Here is a 20,060-nt window from a genome sequence, read left to right as displayed (position 1 = left end):
TGATCAGGTTGGCCTGAACTCTGAGCCTTATAGAATAAATACAGAGGCAACTGCAGTCAAAACACAGTGGAACAAAGCCAGATTGCAGTAACTTCACTTAATATCTCTTCCCAACTATTTTGCAATCTATATGGGACGGCTGTCAATCCTTTCGTCCTTAAATGAAACTGGTATACTTTTTTATTTATCAGCATTTTCTTTAACCAATTATGTTCTTTAATGCAGTGCCCGACAGACAAGTTCCTTACTTTTTCTCCCTTCCACTTTCCTCTTCCAGTTTTGCGGTAATGCCGCAATTATTTGGTTGTAATTTTGGGTAGAGCAGACATTTTTATATGTTTTTGTTAGCTACATGTGCGAACTAACTCCACCAGTCCAACCTATGATATAATTTACAAAGATTATACCTTTTTTACAAAAAATAATGTATTTTTATCAAGTAGTATATTTGAGTTTAACCACAATATTTGTTGCATTATTTGTTCTGTCATTTCTGCAGGATTAAATTGAAATTGCAACCAACTTTATATGGCTTGTTTTAGAAATAGTGATATTTGGGAGATGATTTCCTTTTCAAATAACTGAAAGTGAGAGGTTGTGTCACGGTTTCGGCCGAGGCTGCTTCTCCTCCTTGCTCGGGCAGACTTCGGCAGTCGTCGTCCCGGGAGTACTAGCTACCACCGTTGTATGTTTTCGATGTTCGTTTGGTTTTGTCTTAATGTTGTACACCTGTTGTCGTTTAGCGTTGATTATGTGTCCTTTAAGTTCTCGTTTTGTTTGTCAGTTGTTGTGTGTGATTGCGCTACCTGTCTACTGAGACTGTGTTTGGTTTTTCTCCGTTGTTGTAGGAGAGGTTTCCGCACGTGTGTGCGCGTTAGTATTTTCTTTGCTAGTTTACGCCTGTGTGCGTAATCGCTCGTCTCCGGGCTCCTTTTGGCTCGTGTTGTGTTTGGAGTACTAAAGTCTGTTGGACGAAGCTTCTGTGTCCTGCGCCTGATTCCTGCACCACATCCACATACAGCACTCTTGACAGAATCACACACCATTATGGAATCAACAGGAGCAGCAGCAGCACCCGAGTCACTGGAGGAGCGCGTCCGCGAACAGAACGACCAGATCCTTCGTATCGGGACCGCCCTTCAGGACGTAATAAACACTCTGCACCGTTGGGAGAACAGAGGGGCATCCACATCTCCACCTACCTTGCCATCAACATCGGCCAGTCCGCCCATCCAAGCTCCGGAACCCAGTGGGATTCGGCTCTCGCTCCCAAGGGCGTATGATGGCACCGCTGCCGGGTGTCAGGGGTTCCTCCTGCAGGTGGAACTCTACCTGGCCACCGTACACCCGGCGCCCTCGGGACACGAGAGCGTTTCCGCCCTCATCTCCTGTCTCACCGTCAAGGCGTTGGAGTGGGCCAACGCCGAATGGAGGAGGATAGACGCCACCACGATCACATACGCGGAGTTCTCCCGCCACTTCAAGGCTGTGTTCGATCATCCACCTGAGGGGAAAGCGACGGGGGAGCGTCTATTCTACCTCCGGCAGGGGAAGAGGAGCGCCCAGGAGTTCGCTTTGGAATTCCGGACTCTAGTGGCGGATGCAGGGTGGAATGAGCGGGCCCTCATCGATCACTACCGTTGTAGTCTACAGGAGGACGTCCGTCGTGAGCTGGCCTGCAGGGATACCAGCCTCACGTTCGACCAGTTGGTGGACATGTCCATCCGGCTGGACACCCTGCTGGTCACCCGCGGACGTTCCGAGTGGGGTTCGTCCATTCCACCCTCCAGCACCTCCGAGCCGAGCCCTATGGAGCTCGGGGGTGCTGGCGCTAGAGAGAGGAGAGGAAGGAGCACGAGGGGGGCCGTCCCCTGCACCAACTGTGGCCGTGGAGGACACACCGCGGCCAGGTGCTGGGGAGGGTCTCCTAGGGGAGAAGACGGCAGGCCCCGCACTGGGGAGTCCTTCCAGGTGAGTAGGCGTCCCACTTACCCATAGCTCTCTGTTGTGCACTTCTGTATACCTGTGCGATTTCCACAGGTTGCACCTCATTCCCAGCATAAGGCACTAGTAGATTCAGGCGCAGCTGGGAATTTTGTTGATCGTAAATTTTGTTTAGAACTAGGGATTCCCCTTCTTCCTGTTGACGTCCCATTTCCCGTTCATTTTTTATTATTTTTATTTTTTCACCTTTATTTAACCAGGTAAACCAGTTGAGAACAAGTTCTCATTTACAACTGCGACCTGGCCAAGATAAAGCAAAGCAGTGCGATAAAAACAACAACACAGAGTTACATATGGGGTAAAACAAAACAAAGTCAAAAATACAACAGAAATACATATATATACAGTGTGTGCAAATTTAGCAAGTTATGGAGGTAAGGCAATAAAATAGGCTATAGTGCAAAATAATTACAATTAGTATTAACACTGGAATGATAGATGTGCAAGAGATGATGTGCAAATAGAGATACTGGGGTACAAATGAGCAAAATAAATAACAATATAGGGATGAGGTAGTTGGGCGGGCTAATTTCAGATGGGCTGTGTACAGGTGCAGTGATCGGTAAGGTGCTCTGACAACTGATGCTTAACCCTCCCGTTGTCCTAGGGTCAAAATGACCCGCCACTGTGTTGAACCAACTTTCTTAAATTTTTATATTTTTGGGATCATTTGTGAGAAGGAGGCAGTGAGACTTTAAAGAAAGTATCACTGCCTCCTTCTCACAAATGATCCAAAAAATATAAAAATTAAAGAAAGTTGGTTCAACACAGTGGCGGGTCATTTTGACCCTAGGACAACGGGAGGGTTAAAGTTAGTGAGGGAGATAAGTGTCTCCAGCTTCAGAGATTTTTGCAATTTGTTCCAGTCATTGGCAGCAGAGAACTGGAAGGAATTGCGGCCAAAGGAGGTTTGCCCTAGATAGCCATCCGTTGGGATCGGGGTTGATCAGGGAGGTCACAGCGCCACTTAGGATGTGTACGCAGGAGGGTCATGAGGAGACTATCCAGCTATATCTGATCGACTCTCCTGCGTATCCGGTGGTGCTGGGAATTCCCTGGTTGAGTACCCATAATCCTTCTATTTCGTGGCAAGAGAGGGCTCTTAAGGAGTGGTCTGCCCAGTGTGAGGGGCGATGTTTGGGTGTTTCCGTGGGGGCGACCTCGGTGGAGAGTCCAAACCAGGTGTCCGCAATGCGCATTCCCACTGAGTATGAGGATTTGGCACTTGTGTTCAGTAAATCGAGGGCGACGCGGTTGCCTCCTCGTAGACAGGGGGATTGTGCGATAGACCTCCAGGCAGGAGCAGCGCTTCCGCGGAGAGGCTCCTCTGTCCCAAGAGGAGAAGAGAGCTATGGAAACTTACATAGCCGAATCTCTGAGACAAGGATACATACGGCCCTCCACTTCTCCTGCGTCCTCGAGCTTCTTTTTTGTGAAGAAAAAGGATGGAGGGTTGCGCCCGTGCATTGATTACCGTTGTCTCAATCAGATCACTGTGAAATACAGTTATCCACTCCCTCTGATTGCGACTATGACAGAGTCTTTGCACGGAGCCCGTTTCTTCACGAAACTGGATCTCAGGAGCGCATATAACTTGGTGCGCATTAGGGAGGGCGATGAATGGAAGACTGCATTTAGTACCACCTCGGGTCATTACGAGTATCTCATCATGCCATTCGGGTAGATGAATGCTCCTTCAGTCTTCCAATCCTTCGTGGATGAGATCTTCCGGGACATGCAGGGGCAGGGTGTGGTCGTGTACATAGATGACATCCTGGTGTACTCGCCTACCCGAGACGAGCATGTAGCCCTGGTGCGCCGAGTGTTGGGTAGGCTGTTGGAGCACGACCTGTATGTCAAGGCAGAGAAATGTCTGTTTTTTCAGGAGTCGGTCTTCTTTCTGGGTTATCAGTTGTCCGCGTCAGGGGTGAAGATGGATGTTGACCGGGTGTCAGCCGTGCGTAATTGGCAAACCCCAACCACCGTTAAAGAGGTGCAGCAGTTCTTGGGTTTTGCGAATTACTACCGGAGGTTTATCCGGGGTTTTGGACAGGTGGCAGCTCCCATAACGTCTTTTCTGAAGGGGGGTCCGGTGTGCTTGCAGTGGTCAGCGGAGGCGGACAGGGCTTTTGGGAGACTGAAGGCCCTGTTTACTTAGGCTCCAGTGCTTGCGCATCCAGATCCCGCCTTACCATTTCAGGTAGAGTTGGACGCGTCTGAGGCCTGTATAGGGGCCGTGCTATCTCAACGGTCCGGCACGCCAACTAAACTCTGCCCCTGTGCCTTTTACTCCAAAAAGCTCAGCCCGGCGGAGCGTAATTATGACGTAGGTGACAGGGAGCTGTTAGCCGTGGTTCAAGCCCTAAAGGTGTGGAGGCATTGGCTTGAGGGGGCTCAACACCCTTTCCTCATTTTGAGTGACCATCGTAACCTGGAGTACATTCGGGCAGCAAGGAGACTGAACCTTCACCAGGCTCGGTGGAGCATGTTTCTAACCCGGTTTGTATTTAAGATCACGTACATCCCTGGGTCCCAGAACGGTAAGGCAGACGATCTGTCCCGGTGGTATGACACAGAGGAGAGGTCCGTAGAGCCCACTTCCATACTGCCGGAGTCTTGTCTAGTGGCACCGGTAGTGTGGGAGGTCGATGCTGAAATCAAGCGGGTGTTGCGTACCGACCCTAGCCCTCCACAGTGTCCGGTGGGTCGGACGTACGTTCTGCTCGAGGTTCGGGATCGACTCATTTATTGGGCTCACACGTCACCCTCCTCTGGACATCCAGGTATTGGCCGGACAGTGCACTGCCTTAGCGCGAAGTACTGGTGGCCAACGTTAGCCAGGGATGTGAGGGTTTATGTCTCCTCCTGTTCGGTGTGCGCCCAGTGTAAGGCGCCCAGACATCTGCCCAGGGGTAAGTTACAACCCCTGCCCGTTCCACAACGACCCTGGTCTCACCTCTCGGTGGATTTTGTTACAGACCTTCACCCCTCTCAGGGGAATACCACCATATTGGTCGTTGTGGATCGGTTCTCTAAAGCCTGTCGTCTTCTCCCAATGCCAGGTCTTCCTACTGCCTTGCAAACCGCTCAGGCACTCTTCACCCACGTCTTCCGGCATTACGGGGTACCCGAGGATATAGTGTCTGATCGAGGTCCCCAGTTCACCTCCCGAGTCTGGAGAGCATTCATGGAGCGCTTGGGGGTCTCAGTGAGCCTTACCTCGGGGTACCACCCGGAGAGTAATGGGCAGGTAGAACGAGTGAACCAGGATGTGGGTAGGTTTCTGAGGTCGTATTGCCAGGGCCGGCCGGAGGAGTGGGCGAGGTATATTCCCTGGGCAGAGATGGCCCAGAACACTCTCCGCCACTCCTCCACCAACCTAACCCTTTTCCAATGTGTGTTGGGTTACCAGCCGGTTCTGGCACCGTGGCATCAGAGCCAGATCGAGGCCCCTGCGGTGGATGAGTGGGTAAGGCGCTCGGAGGAGACGTGGAACGCTGCACACGTCCATCTGCAGCGGGCCATCCGTCGACAGAAGGCGAGCGCCGATCTCCACCGCAGTGAGGGGCCGGTGTACGCACCTGGAGATCGAGTCTGGCTCTCGACCAGAAACCTACCCCTCCGCCTGCCCTGCCGGAAGCTGCGTCGGTGGTTTGTGGGGCCTTTTAAAGTCCTGAGGAGATTGAACGAGGTGTGTTACAGGTTACTACTGCCTATTGAGTATAAGAATATTAACCCCTCGTTCCCTGTGTCTCTTCTCAGGCCGGTGGTAGCTGGTCCACTCCAGGAAGATGAGATTGCAGAGACTCCTCCGCCCCCACTGGACATCGAGGGGGCTCCGGTGTACACAGTTCGGTCCATCTTGGATTCGAGACGCCGGATGGGGGGTCTCCAATATCTTGTGGAGTGGGAGGGGTACGGCCCGGAGGAGCGGTGCTGGGTGCCGAGGAGGGACATCCTAGACCCGTCTCTCCTGACAGAGTTCCACCGTAGTCACCCTGCGCTCCCTGCTCCGCGTCCTCCTGGTCGTCCCCGAGGCCGGGGTCGGCGCACGGCTGGAGCCGCGCGTCAAGGGGGGGGTACTGTCACGGTTTCGGCCGAGGCTGCTTCTCCTCCTTGCTCGGGCAGACGTCGGCGGTCGTCGTCCCCGGAGTACTAGCTACCACCGTTGTATGTTTTCGATGTTCGTTTGGTTTTGTCTTAATGTTGTACACCTGTTGTCGTTTAGCGTTGATTATGTGTCCTTTAAGTTCTCGTTTTGTTTGTCAGGTGTTGTGTGTGATTGCGCTACCTATCTACTGAGACTGTGTTTGGTTTTTCTCCGTTGTTGTAGGAGAGGTTTCCGCACGTGTGTGCGCGTTAGTATTTTCTTTGCTAGTTTACGCCTGTGTGCGTAATCGCTCGTCTCCGGGCTCCTTTTGGCTCGTGTTGTGTTTGGAGTACTAAAGTCTGTTGGACGAAGCTTCTGTGTCCTGCGCCTGATTCCTGCACCACATCCACATACAGCACTCTCGACAGGTTGTAATCTGAATAAAGGGAAAAGGGCCATTCTTGAACATGGGGTGAGACAATCTTACTAATTTGCTAGAGAACCAGTTCGGATTTAAGTATAACTTTTGTATGACTGAAGCTTTTAGTGATAGGTCTAATGCTTTAATATTTAATAATTTCTGTCCTCCGAATTCATATTCATTATATAAATAGGCCTGTTTAATTTTGTCTGGCTTTCAGTTCCAAATAAAATGGAATATTTTTTTGTCATATAATTTAAAAAACTTTTTGCTAGGCGTTGGCAAGACCATAAGCAAATAGGTAAACTGGGATAATACTAAAGACTTAAGCAGGGTGATTTTTCCACAAATAGACAGGTATTTACCTTTCCATGGTAGCAAGATCATATGTATTTTTGCTAACTTTCTATTAACAATCCCTCCCTGTTTCTTTCCATCTTTCTCCATCTCCATCTCTCTCCCTGTCTCCCCCGTCTCGCTCCCTCTACTATTCTACATACATTGGCTAAACATCTCTCTACCCCTCCCTCATCACTTTCCTACCCCTCTACCTTCCTCTCCTCCCCTCTCTACCTTCCTTTCCTCCCCCCTCTACCTTCCTCTTTACCTTCGTCTCTTCCCCCCTCTTCATTCCTCTCCTTCCCCCCTCTACCTTCCTCTCCTCCCCTCTCTACCCTCCTCTCCTCCCCTCTCTACCTTCCTCTCCTCCCCCTCTACCTTCCTCTCTACCTTCCTCTCTTCTCCCTTTCTCTCCTCCCCCTCTACCTTCCTCTCCTCCCCACTCTACTTTCCTCCCCTCTCTACCTTCCTCTCCTCCCCTTCTATTAGTTATATTACCTTCTACACTTCTCTCTTTCCGCCACTCCTCTCCCATTGTCCCATCCCCCTCTCACTCTGTTTTCTCTGTCTCACATATTTCCTGCACTATCCTTTTTATATCAACATGAAGCCCCTCTCTCTCTCTCTCTCTGTATCTCGCTCTCTGTTTCCCACTCTTTCTCTCTCTCTATTTCTCTCTTTTCTGTCTCAGGTTCAAGGGTACGAAGAAGGGGGGTGTGACGGGGAATGCGTCCTACTACATCTTTACCCAGTGTCCCGACGGGGCCTTCGAAGCCTTCCCTGTTAACGGCTGGTATAAATTTGTCCCCCAGGCCAAACACTGACCGCCGAGGAGTGGGGCAGGTGAGGTGGGGGGAGGAGAGCAGAGGGGGGAAGGTGGATGGGAGGGGGAGACAGGTGTGGGGGGAAAGAGACAGGAGAAGGGAAGATACTGAGGGGAAGAATAAAGATTGGGGGTGCAACTTCACCCCTCAGGTAAAAACACTATGGGGTAGGGGCGGGGGGGGGGTTGGGGAATGTAGTGGCGTAGGAGAGTAGAGTGAAAATGTGATGGTGACACTCTCAAACACACAATTCATCCCCCCCTCTCAGGAGGAACAAGGTGGTGAACCACTTCAGCATCATGCTCCAGAGGCGCCTGTGGGAGCAGGAGAGAGGGCCGGACGATGATGACGAGGAGGGCGAGAAGGGGGGGAAGAAGAAAAAGAAGAAGGGAGGAAGAGGAGGGGACCTGCGCATCCATGACCTGGAGGACGACCTGGAGCTGAGCAGTGATGAGAGCGACAGCAGCGGAGGAGAAGGTAAGGAGTGAGGGACAAAGGACAGGAGAGAGGAGACCTAAGAAGTGACAAGAGCAACAGTGGTGTGTTAGAAGGTTTGGGCTTTTCTTCAATTCATCTTTTCTCGATTCATTGCATCCTCTCGTCTCCTTCTCAAAACTCATCGGAGACAAAGTTCTTTGGGGAGGGACTTGGACCTTCTCCTCTAATACAGTTGAGGAGGAGGCGAGGAGATAGGACGTGAGGAGTCACAGAAAGATAAATTGAGATGGAGCCAAGGATGGAGTAGAGGAAAGCGACAGCAGCTTCTGTGGAGATGAGGAGAGAAGGATGGAGGGAGGAGAGAAGGATGGAGGGAGGAGAGAAGGATGGATGGAGGGAGGAGAGCCCAGTAATGAGGAGAATGAAGGAAGAGTAGAAAGAGAGGCATGAGATTAGCATTTCTTGAACATTATTTTTCTGAAAGACAATTAGAACTCTAATTGAAAGTTAGTTGATTACACCCAAATTGGCCATTTCAATTGATTGGATTAATGTAATATTCAATAAATATAGTTCCCAACATCCGATATGGACCAAACCTCCTCTTCACAGTGATTAAGACGCGAGGAATCCAAATAAATGGTCAAAAGCCACCCACAGACCCCTTAGTTGTCTGGACTTCACAGAGATACACAAAAAAAACTGAACAAAGATGCAATGTAGTTTATTTGTTAAGAAACAACATGTAGGCTACAGTAAAGTGCTTTTGATATATTATGATATCAATATTAAACAGGAAAAATGCAACTGATATCAACATGGATTATCCATGTCGGTGCTCATCACTAGTATACAATGTGTATGAACCACATGCCTGTTAGCCGAAGACTCATCTCAATGTCTAACAAATAATGGACAGTACATTTTAGATCTTCAACTGTTAAATTGTTAGAAGGTGCATCTCTCTTTCCATTTCCTTTCTTTTCTCACCCCTGTTGTGGAAAATCAATCACTGTATTTTATAAGAAATCAAAATATTTTCTGAGTTTTTGTTGCAACAAAAATGACTTTATTAGAGTTTCAACAAAGTCAGGCCGGTCTGCAGAGTAGCCCCGCCTCTCTCTTGCTCTCCCTCTATATATACCCCCTTCCGTCTCTCTCTTCACTTAAAATCCCTCCTCCTACAGTTTCCCGCTCTTTTCCACTCCACGCCCACTTCCTTTGTCTCTGAGGGCGGCTAAACTCGACTTTTATTATACACATAGTACTCCAACCAATCACTCACTCCCCTGTCTTGCACACACACTCATGTTTAGTTTAAACATGACAAGGCCCTAAATCAGGGGTGTCAAACGTCCGGCCCGCGGGCCGGATCAGGCCCGCAAACGGGTTTAATCCGGCCCGCGAGATGATTTTGAAAAAAAAAAATGGGAAAAAAAATGTTTTTATTTTTTTTTAAAGTATAAAAATGCGCTGCAATTTTTCAATAAAATAAACTGCTGTTCCAATTGCGTCCACTGGATGGTGCAATAGCAATTGTGTTAAGCAAGCAAACTGTTTATACCGGGGCAGAGCAAGTAGGTCAAGCACGTGCAGCCAATGAGCTACTTTGTTTTGCCCGCGATATTTATTACGGCTTCTACTTTTAACATTATGTGCTTTGGCACCCTCATTGCCCCAATATGTATATGGATTTGGAGAGCCAGTTGAAGCAAAAAGTAAAGTCATTTATTGCGTTTTCGGTTGCAATTGATGAAAGCACGGACATTACAGATGTTGCACAACTGGCCATTTTCATCCGCGGAGTTGATGACACATTGACCGTCACCGAGGAGTTCGTGGAGTTGGTGCCGATGACAGATACAACGACAGCAGCTGATATTTTTACCGCACTCGTCGGCGCGCTGGACAGGGTCGGAGTGGACTGGTCTCGCGCTGTCAGCCTGGCTACAGATGGTGCGCCCTCAATGATCGGGAAAAAAGCAGGGGTTGTGACAAAGTTCAGAGAGAAAGTGCAATCTGCAAATGGAGGACGTGATTTTTTGACTTTTCACTGTATTTTGCACCAGGAGGCTTTGTGTTGCAAGTCATTAAAGATGGATAACGTCATGAAGGTGGTCATCCAAACTGTTAATTTCATCCGATCCAGAAGCCTGAATCACCGTCAGTTTGACAGCCTTCTCAGAGAGAAAGACCACATCTATGGCCTGCCATACCACACTGAGGTAAGATGGTTAAGCCGAGGTGCTGTGCTGAGGCGTTTCTTTGATTTACGAGAAGAAATTGAACAGTTCATGGAAGAAAAGGGCAAACCAGTGTTAGAATTTCATTCCGCAGAATGGATGCAGGACCTTGCATTTATGGTGGATGTTACAGAGTACCTGAATAACTTGAACAAACAGCTGCAAGGGCGCAACAAAGTTGTCACACAGTATTATGACAGCATACGTTCTTTCAAGTTGAAGCTGTCATTGTGGGAGACGCAACTTGCCGGTGGTGATGCAGCTCACTTCCCCTGTCTGAAAAATGTGTGCGCGACCCAACATGTGGCAGACATGAAGCGGTTCAAAGATAAAATAACAGGACTGTTACGGGAGTTTGAGCAACGCTTTCAGATTTATGTTTATATGTTTTTATGTTGATGTGCTATTGTTTTTAATTGATTTTATTTTATTTGTATATTTAACCTATTCTTGACTTTGTGGTTCTTGCACTTGTTTGGGGAACAGGATTTCAATATTTTTATCTACATTTCTGCCTGAGAAATGACACCCTGATATAGTTCTGTGATCTGTGAAACAGTTCTGTTAATCACTGAGGCATTGTGTGTTTGTGTGTTCTTTTTCTTTAGAATTTTCAAATAAACTTGACGTGTTTTATGATTAATAGTGATGTTGTGCTTGTACTATTTTGGACACACTGTCCTCAGGCTCCAGCTTTATGTTGTATGTTGATCGTATTAAAACAAAGAAAACAATCTGAAGTTGTTGTTTTTAAGTTATATATACCATGATTTTTCCGGTCCGGCCCACTTGGGAATAGAGTTTCCTCCATGTGGCCCCTGAGCTAAAATGAGTTTGACACCCCTGCCCTAAATCCTTGAAACATTCACAAACCCTACCCCATCATGCTGTAATCATTCAAGAAGATACCAAGGAGAAAAAGGTCTAGCCCAAACTCCATTCAACCCTGGTGCCGCTCCCTTCACGGTGTTTGAAGAGAGAGACAAAAGGCCACAAGCTGGTTTCAGTCTCTGATCAGATAAGACAGCCATCGATTTAAGTCAGAGCGAGCAATTTGACCCTAGGTCAGATTCCCCCTTTACCCCCCCACACACAGTGAAATGACCCAATTCAATTCCTGGCCCAGTAATAAAGAAATCTAACTCTATGCTCTTGATTAACCCAGTTCTACCTCATAGTCCATTAAACTCTACAGTTCATTAATAGTAATTCACCACACCCCCTCTTCTTCCTTTCTTTTCTCACCCCCCCTCTTCCTTTCTTTACTCACCCCCTCTTCTTCCTTTATTTTCTCACCCCCTCTTCTTCCTTTCTTTTCTCACCCCCCCTCTTCCTCTCTTTTCTCACCCCCTCTCTTTTTCCTTTCTTTTATCACCCCCTCTTCTTCCTTTCTTTTCTCACCCCCTCTTCTTCCTTTATTTTCTCACCCACTCTTAATCCTTTCTTTTATCACCCCCTTTTCTTCCTTTTTTTTCTCACCCCCTCTTCCTTTATTTTCTCACCCCCCTTCTTCTTCCTTTCTTTTCTCACCCCCTCTTCTTCCTTTCTTTTATCACCCCCTCTTCTTCCTTTCTTTTCTCAACGCCCTTCTTTCTTTCTTTTCTCACCCCTCTTCTTCTTTTCCTCTCAGATGGAGACAGCAAGCTCAAGAAGAAAGAGGGGGATGCGAAGGGGAAGAAGAAGAAGAAGAAGAAGAAGAAGAAGTGTAATGACAGCAAGGCTAACGAGGACAGTGACGATGGAGACTTTGAGGGCCTGGAGGTCGACTACATGTCGGATGAGAGCAGTTGAGACACACACACACCAGAGCTTCTATTGACAGCTGTAGGGTCAAACACACCACAGCTGACACTTGTAGTGCCATACACACAAACACTTCCTGCAACCTCTCATTTATTTGTTTCTATCCTTCATCCCTTCCTCGCTCTCTTGCTCCTTACTCCCTTGTTCCTGCAGTTCAGAGGAAGAGGCCGGCGAAGAGAAGGCCAAGTCCAATAAAGAGGCCGTTCCCAAAGGTCAGAGGGCACCCCCATGGCAACAATACAACGTGTGCATGTGTGTGAATTCTAAGAACTCTAACTCTGTTCACAGGAATCAACGAGGAGAGCGAGGAGGAGAAACAGAACGAGGAAGAGGGGAAAGAGGAGGAGGAGGAATAGGAAGAGGAAGGGAAGAAGACCCCGGTCCAGACGAAGAAGAAGAGAGGTAGCAGTCTTTTTTCTTCTTTAGAATCTTTATTGAATCTTTACTGATCAGGTTTCACAGGGAAGTGAAAAGACTTGAACCCATGGAAATATACTGTGTGTTTTTGTTGAAGGCTATGTTGTGATAACAATGTTGTGTGTGCGTTTCAGACAGCAGTGGTGAGTCGGACACTTCAGAGGACAGCGACATCGATGGAGAGGCAGCCTCAGCTCTCTTCATGGTGGTGTGTGTGTGTGTGTGTGTGTGAGAGAAAGTAAGTGTGTGTTACAGTTTGTGTGTGGTCCCTTTTGTAGTGCCACTGTTCAATGTCGACCCCACTCTCTCTCTCTTTCTCGCAGAGATGGAGTCTTGATCTCGTGTTCTTGATCTGGGTCATGGTGCCCAAGATCTTGGTCTGGGTCTTTTCTAAAAGTCTTGAACAAGACCCTGGTTATGGTAGTTGATTAACCTGATGCCATATTTTGTCGTTTTTATGTGGCACAAAAGGGGTGACACAACACACAATTTCTAGGGTATCTTGCTTCTCTAGTGTGGCAGCAGTGTGGGCACAAAAATATGCCTTTTGAACACTTTGATGTGGTTGGTGTTGGTCTGGCTCTCGATCTTGGTTTTCCACATTTCAACTGGTCTTGGTGTGGTAATGGTCTCTAAACACTGGGTGTCTCTTGGTCTGGATCTTGAGAGGTTGAGAGTGGCTCTCGTGGACTTTACTCTTGACTTCCGCTCTTGACATTTTCTGTTTTCCCGCTGTAGTATACGTCAATCGTAGGTGTTACCATTAATTAAAGAGTCTGCTCATACTGAACGTCGATCATAAGGTTTATTCAGATCACAAGCTTCAGCATGAGTAACAGGTGACATGACACCCGGAGAGACGCCTCAGAATGGCTGCTTGCTCTAACCTCTCCGTCATTTTCCCCCCTATTTATAAACAATGATGCCCCCTCTTCTGGCCAATCACCAGTCTCCCCTGTCTACAACCCACCTGTCTGTGGTATGTGGTATTACACCTAAAACATTGCCTTCTGATACTAACCTAAACAACATTCCTTGTTCCTCCAAAATAGTCATAATCTCAATACACGACATATTCCCCCCTTCGAGACGAACTAAACGTCTCGAAACCAAACAGAATAGGATTATGACTAGTAACCATTTATCTCATTGAGTATCTTTAACATTAAACCAAACCCATTCTCCTCTTGAGTGTAAATACCTTTCTATGAAATACCCGTTTATGGAGTGTAAATACATTGCTATGACATATGAACAACTATTTATGAAGTATGAACACATTACTATAAATTATGAACAACTGTTTCTGAAGTATGAACACATTACTATGAATTATGAACAACTGTTTCTGAAGTATGAACACATTACTATGAATTATGAAGAAATCTCTATGGAGTGTGAGAGCGAAAAACTGTCCAGCAGCCATCCATCCATATCAATCAAGACAGTAAAATTCTCTCACCGTCCCTCTGCCCCAGGCAACCACCGTCGGTACTCCAGATAACCTCATAACTCATGTAAATGCATTTGAAACTATGATGTAATTAAATACCCATGTAAACAAAATCCTATCCATAAATATCCACTCTCAGGCTGGTCAACCCATAGGACCTGAAAGGGAATCTCTCCCTGCGTAACCCTCTGTCCCTAACCCCATCGAAATAAACAAAAGCATCTACGATCCTCATCTGCATTCAATAACATCAAACATAATTCTACTAAAATCAATACCTAAGAATATGACACAATTATGTATTACACATGTCTATATTTCATTGCAGACACTGGAATGTAGTCCACTACACTTCGTCTCCCTGTAATGTCCTCTTCCAATGGACTTGTTGATGATGGAATCAGCCACACCCTCCTTGTTTCCTCTCCTCCAGTCATATTGTCTTTGTTTGAGTATTCCAATCTCCACATGCTTCTCCCACATGCTTCTGGAATGACAAGAAAATAAACGACCAAACAGTATCCTTTGCAAAACAACCACTTTCAAATTAAACCTCTATTTCACCTAAGAATTTAAAAAATGATACATAAATGATGCATGAATCACATTATCCATTCCCCCCTTTGATTCATAAATCATACTAAAAATTATACTAATATTGAAAAACCAATTTGAAAAATCATCAAATAATCCAAAATGATATTTATCCCTCAGTTCCACTTGTCCATCTTTATCCAGATCAGGAACAGTCCACACCGGCATCTGAGTGTTGTCTCCAGGCACCACTTCTCCAACCTATCTCAATCTCATAACTTTCTCAAAAGTCAGTACAAACATCACACAGTGTTATCAAAGCTTACAAATGCATCCCTTACAATGCATCTATAACCCCAGTGATATTATCTGAACTATCTGGACTCACAGTAATACACTAATATTTATCAATATTATCTTCCCAAATGTTACACCATACCATGAATGAAGTCCCCCCTTCTCCCTTAAACTTATTCTTCAATGATAGGCTTGAAGACTATGACATGTCGCCATGTGTCTGCTAAATGACTAAAATGTAAATGTAATGTCACCCTTTTAACCCTAGATTTAGCTGTGTCCAATGCTATCCCTCTTATAATGGTAAAACCTCATATGGAAGCTTCAACGTTGACCTGTAACAACATCCTATCCCCCATAGGGTAAGAATATACTCTATCATAATTTCCCCTTATCCTCTAAAATTCACATAGTCACATTGTCAGTCAAAAGCTAATCTTTTAACCATCAAAGTCCTGCTCTTCTTACTACCTGATATATAAAAAGTAACCTATTATTTGTCATTACTACCCTTAAGGTCATACTTATCCAAAGTTATCATCTAACATCCCAATCTGATCTTTCCATAAACATACCCCTTACCTCATATGTTTTATTAGAACAAACACCACTTTTATCCCTCAATATTTCACCTGAATACTTAAGGTTTCCACTGTTACCTGACTTCACATCTAACAATTCCCATAGGGTAATCCATTTACCCAAGAACACTTAAACCCTACTGTTTTGACAACAACATTATTTTATCTGTCAATGACTGTTGCCAATTCCACAGTTATGACAAAGCTCAAAACTGATCCACACCTGACAGAGGCTGCGCAACCGTCTAACAGGTTCGGGATGGAATTCTCAACAGACATGGACCCTCAAGATTCCCCACTGACCCCACAGAATGAGTTAATCTATCTCTAATTTCCACAACAGAGGAACGAGCAGCACTGATCAGATGCCCCCCCCCTCTGTCATCAAAATCAAAAGACCCCACACTGTAGCTTCCATGATGAATCTCTATTCTCCATTTCAGATTAATCTATATTGTTTCTATCTGCTCTATTTTAATCCTATTCGTAATAACCTAAACCCCTGAGTCTCTCTTGCTGCCTCCTTTAATTTCAGAAAAGTTGTTGTCATCCTTCCTACATTTGCTATTACCATCGTATCATTAATCCCTTCCAAAGTTACCCTTAAAGTAGTTGATTTAGTTGATGAATTAAAACCCTTAATTCCCTCTAGTGGGAAACTACCAACATCCTATTCGATTATTCCCTGTTGGAGTGACTACTGTAATAAACTTATCCTTAACTCCCTCTGTGACTGTGGAAAGTTTTACAGACTTCAAATCTTCCATTATAAGCGTTACTTTATGAATTACATTGCCCTTTAACCAATAATTCCTAACCGAAACAAATTCTAATGCTTGCCCTAAATAAGTACACATATATTCTCCCTAACCTTTCTCTATAATATTACGCAACATAAGTGAACAGTCACTCCTAACCCTATTCCAAACTATACCTCCTTCTACTCCTGGTCCTGATAACAATACTTATTCTCCATAATTATCTCTCCATATGAGAGAAACGTCCCCATCTTAAACCCTAATAAGTATTTTTCCCCCTAAAATTGGTGCTGTATTGGTTCCCTTATAATCAAATGCAATATGTTTATGACTTTAATACCTATCAATGTTGAAAGAGTTAAACTGCTTCTCCCTGTTGTTCTAATAGACTGAAGTGTTAATGTCCTTATTTACTCCTAGTTTTCCCCTAAGCTCTGAACTCTTTCCTTGTACTTCCATCTATCACCCCTAGTGTCACTTTTTCCCCCTTTCAGTTCTACCTCTAAACTTTAAACCTCCTGATTATAACAAAATACACCTATAATGACCTTGATCTCCCTACTGGAAACTGTAAATATAGATACTCAATCACCCTCAAATCATTCAGCAACACATACTTTCTCAATGCATCTGCTCCTAACCGATTTAAACTCCTACCATCTCGTCCCACTAAACTTTAAAATGTCCTTCCTCACTGTTCTCTCTCTGTCTTACTACTAACTTTGAAACTTAGCTTACTGTCTCAGAGTCCCTTCAACCTAACCTACCCCTAACTTATTTTAATCTAATCTTTTCTCTCATAACATTTAAAACCTTTTCCCCTGACTTATTGACAACATCTCTTACCACCAAATTTCAGAATATGTGATTGGGAAAGTTCCCCACCTGCTTCTGACTCATTACACACAGACTTGGCAAAACCGACTAAACACCTTTTAGCCTAACCTCAAATCTCTTAGTGTAAGAATGTAACCCAAAATAACAGTCACCCCTATTAAGTTTTTTCCCAGACAGATTGTCTAACAGGCAATCTAATACATTATCATCCTTCCTATGATATTATCTTTTAAGCAAATGATTCCCAAAAAACCCTACTTCTTAAAATATTCTACCAGACAGTCAGTATGCCTCTGATTGAACACTTAAATTTACACCATGCATCTCTTCCCAACACTGCCATAACAGCATCTTCTAATATTAGTATGTCTCTTTTACTTCCTCTTTGACTTTTATAGCAGAGCTCAATTGATTCCCTAAGAGTAATTAAACTATTTTACTACTTCCAATCCCTATCCTAACCTAATTAGTTTATTTTACAGAGTGATATGTTTAACCTTTTTAGACGGAACCCCGATAAGTTTTTCCCCTATTCACTATCACTTCTAATGGTCAGTTGTTTCAACTGTTAGCTATTTCCTCTTCTTCTCTAATCGATGCTCTCAGCAATGCACCCCTTCCGGATATTCTCGGCACTCTAGAATATTTAGTGTTCACCTGAAGCACCGGTGATCTTCACTTGCTCGTTGATCTTCCTCTGTTTCTTCTTCTCCAATTCTGTGTCTGTCCAGAAACTGACAGTCGATATGGAACATCTGGTCCCCCCTTGATTGGTACAATTGCCTTTGATATTGTTCAGTTGAAGCTGTAACAGTGATTGTTGATTTGATTCACTCTGATTCTTCATAACCAACACTTATTTTCTTCTTCTCCACCACCAGTTATAAGTTGTATTTGCTTGAGTTTTCTTCGTCCGGTTCTTCTCATCGTTGACATATCAGTATTCTTCAACCTTAGTTCCAAGTTCTGTCCTCGAAATATCATCTTCCATCATCTTCTTACTAGTGGGCTCTTCTTGACCTCAATGTGTTCTTCTTCAATTCTTGGGATTAAAAATGTTCTCCGCAGGTTTTCTCCTTGTCTCTTCTATATCTTCAGCGTCTCGAGCTGTTCCTCTAGCTCCCTTACCTCTCCCAAAGTCGTCTCTTCCTCCAGGCCTGATACGCCTCGGTCTATATCTCCTATTTCTTCTTTGCCAGTCATTGTAGGATAAAATCCTCTTGAACATACAACACCTTTAATCTCCAAATCTTCATCACTTTCTTCATCAGAACTCGAATCTCTTGTCTCCTTCGTTCAACTTTCATCAGAGATCAAGTCTCCAGTATCCTTCTTTCCTCTCTTGCCACTTCCTTCTGATCAGAGTCATATCCACCCATGACCTCTCTCAATCACTCATCTTCATCCTCCTCATCTCCTTAAGTTCCCAGACATCCCATTTTCTTCCGTCTTCTGAATTCATCTTCATCGTTGTTTCTGCTCGTATTCGTCTTCATCTCTGATGCCATAATCACCCTGCTAGATGATCATTGTAAGCTGAGAATAAACATCCCTAAGCTCTACTTTTTAAACCTATCTTATCGCTGACATATTTTATCAATTTTTGTTTGAGAATGAAGGGCAACTTTTGTTTCACTTGCCGGATAACCTAGCAACACTTTAATTAAAGGATTACCCCTATTTCCACCCGTGAAATGACTCTCATAGTCCTGATATCTTTTTCCCCATTGTAACACCCTTTTATATTCCTTTATTGTGAACTATCTTATTCTAGACTGTATAAGTTATGTAGGCTTCCCCCCTTAAATTATTAATATAACCCTAACAACCTTCAAAAAAAAAAAAAAAAAAATTTTTTTTTTTTTTTCCACCTCCCAAAAAAAATTTAAATAAAATAAAATATGAATATTAAAAACATTCAATTAAATGCCTTATTCAAAAACCCTTTAATTAAAAATAAAAACCCATTAAAAACTCAATTAAAAATTATGAATAATTTAAAACCAATTTTTTATTCCTATATCACCAATTAATCAATTAGTGTTGAGTATATTACCACAACCCATCAAATGCAAGTAAATGCAAGTTAGTCATCTTCAGACTAAAATACCCCTAAACAAAGCCCTTAACCCCTTGCTCTATAACCCCTAATTATCATAAATTTAAAGAATAATGTCAGTACCTGATTTCCAATCGAACTGCAATCCAGCCCAGTGATGCACATAGCTTCCAAAATGTAACTTTTATTGAAATAGAATTTGCCAAGCCCCTTGTAAAATCGTCATAACATCACATATCCTGTTAGGGAAAAATTTTGTAACCATAATCAGTACCAAAACCTTTTTTTTTGACTTGATCCTCTGCCACGTGACGTGATCACTTCCTGTATCTCCTCGCTCCTCCCACTTAGCGTTCCTCTCATATGACAGAAGAACAAAGACACAACATAACATTTTAGTCGTTAATGCAGTCACTGAGTATTTCCAACCATTCAATATTCGTTTGTTCTACATGATTCACTGTAAGACTTTAACTCAGGACTAATTATAGATCGCCCAAAAACCTTTTTATTTTATTTTAATCCGTTATTTAATTATTTAATTAAATGTATTATAATCCGCTACCATATATCTAATGTATAAATTCAATAGGCTACAAAACAAGTTTCATCTTTAACCAATATTCGTGTTAAACTCTCCCTGTGCCTATTTGTTCCGTCGTCTGTGTTCCTCTGTCTGCAGTTTAACCAATGTGTTGTTTTGCAGAATCCCACGCATGCGCAAATATCCTTTATTACATAGATCGCTCCAAAACATTTCATTTAATTTTAATAGTCTTATTTTAATTAATTATACTCCGTCAACATATATTTGATCTATAAATGTACTACATCTCGCCAAATAGTTTCCCGTTCGAACAACAGCCGTTTAACACCTAAGAGATTTTTTCCCAAAATCTGTCTTATTCTGTGACTATTATCCCTTGCCGCGTCACATGGGACCTATGACCCTTACCCATAAT

At 44.4% G+C, this 20,060-nt stretch overlaps 1 pseudogene across 1 annotated transcript in view; it reads left to right on the top strand.

Moving 5' to 3' along the window:
* The window catches only part of LOC311103209 (general transcription factor IIF subunit 1-like), a 35,923-nt pseudogene that overhangs the window by 13,115 nt on the left and 2,748 nt on the right, over window positions 1-20,060 (top strand). The window contains exons 2-7 of the transcript in view: window positions 7,546-7,697; window positions 7,947-8,155; window positions 11,990-12,146; window positions 12,316-12,374; window positions 12,451-12,564; window positions 12,714-12,787. The product of the transcript in view is annotated as a general transcription factor IIF subunit 1-like (transcript). The remainder of the gene's footprint in view (window positions 1-7,545; window positions 7,698-7,946; window positions 8,156-11,989; window positions 12,147-12,315; window positions 12,375-12,450; window positions 12,565-12,713; window positions 12,788-20,060) is intronic.

This window comes from Coregonus lavaretus (assembly GCF_964263955.1).
Source record: "Coregonus lavaretus genome assembly, chromosome: 28".
Lineage (NCBI taxonomy): Eukaryota > Metazoa > Chordata > Actinopteri > Salmoniformes > Salmonidae > Coregonus > Coregonus lavaretus.
The sequence above is the reverse complement of the archived record's forward strand: the minus strand, read 5'-3'. Positions and strand labels throughout refer to the sequence as shown.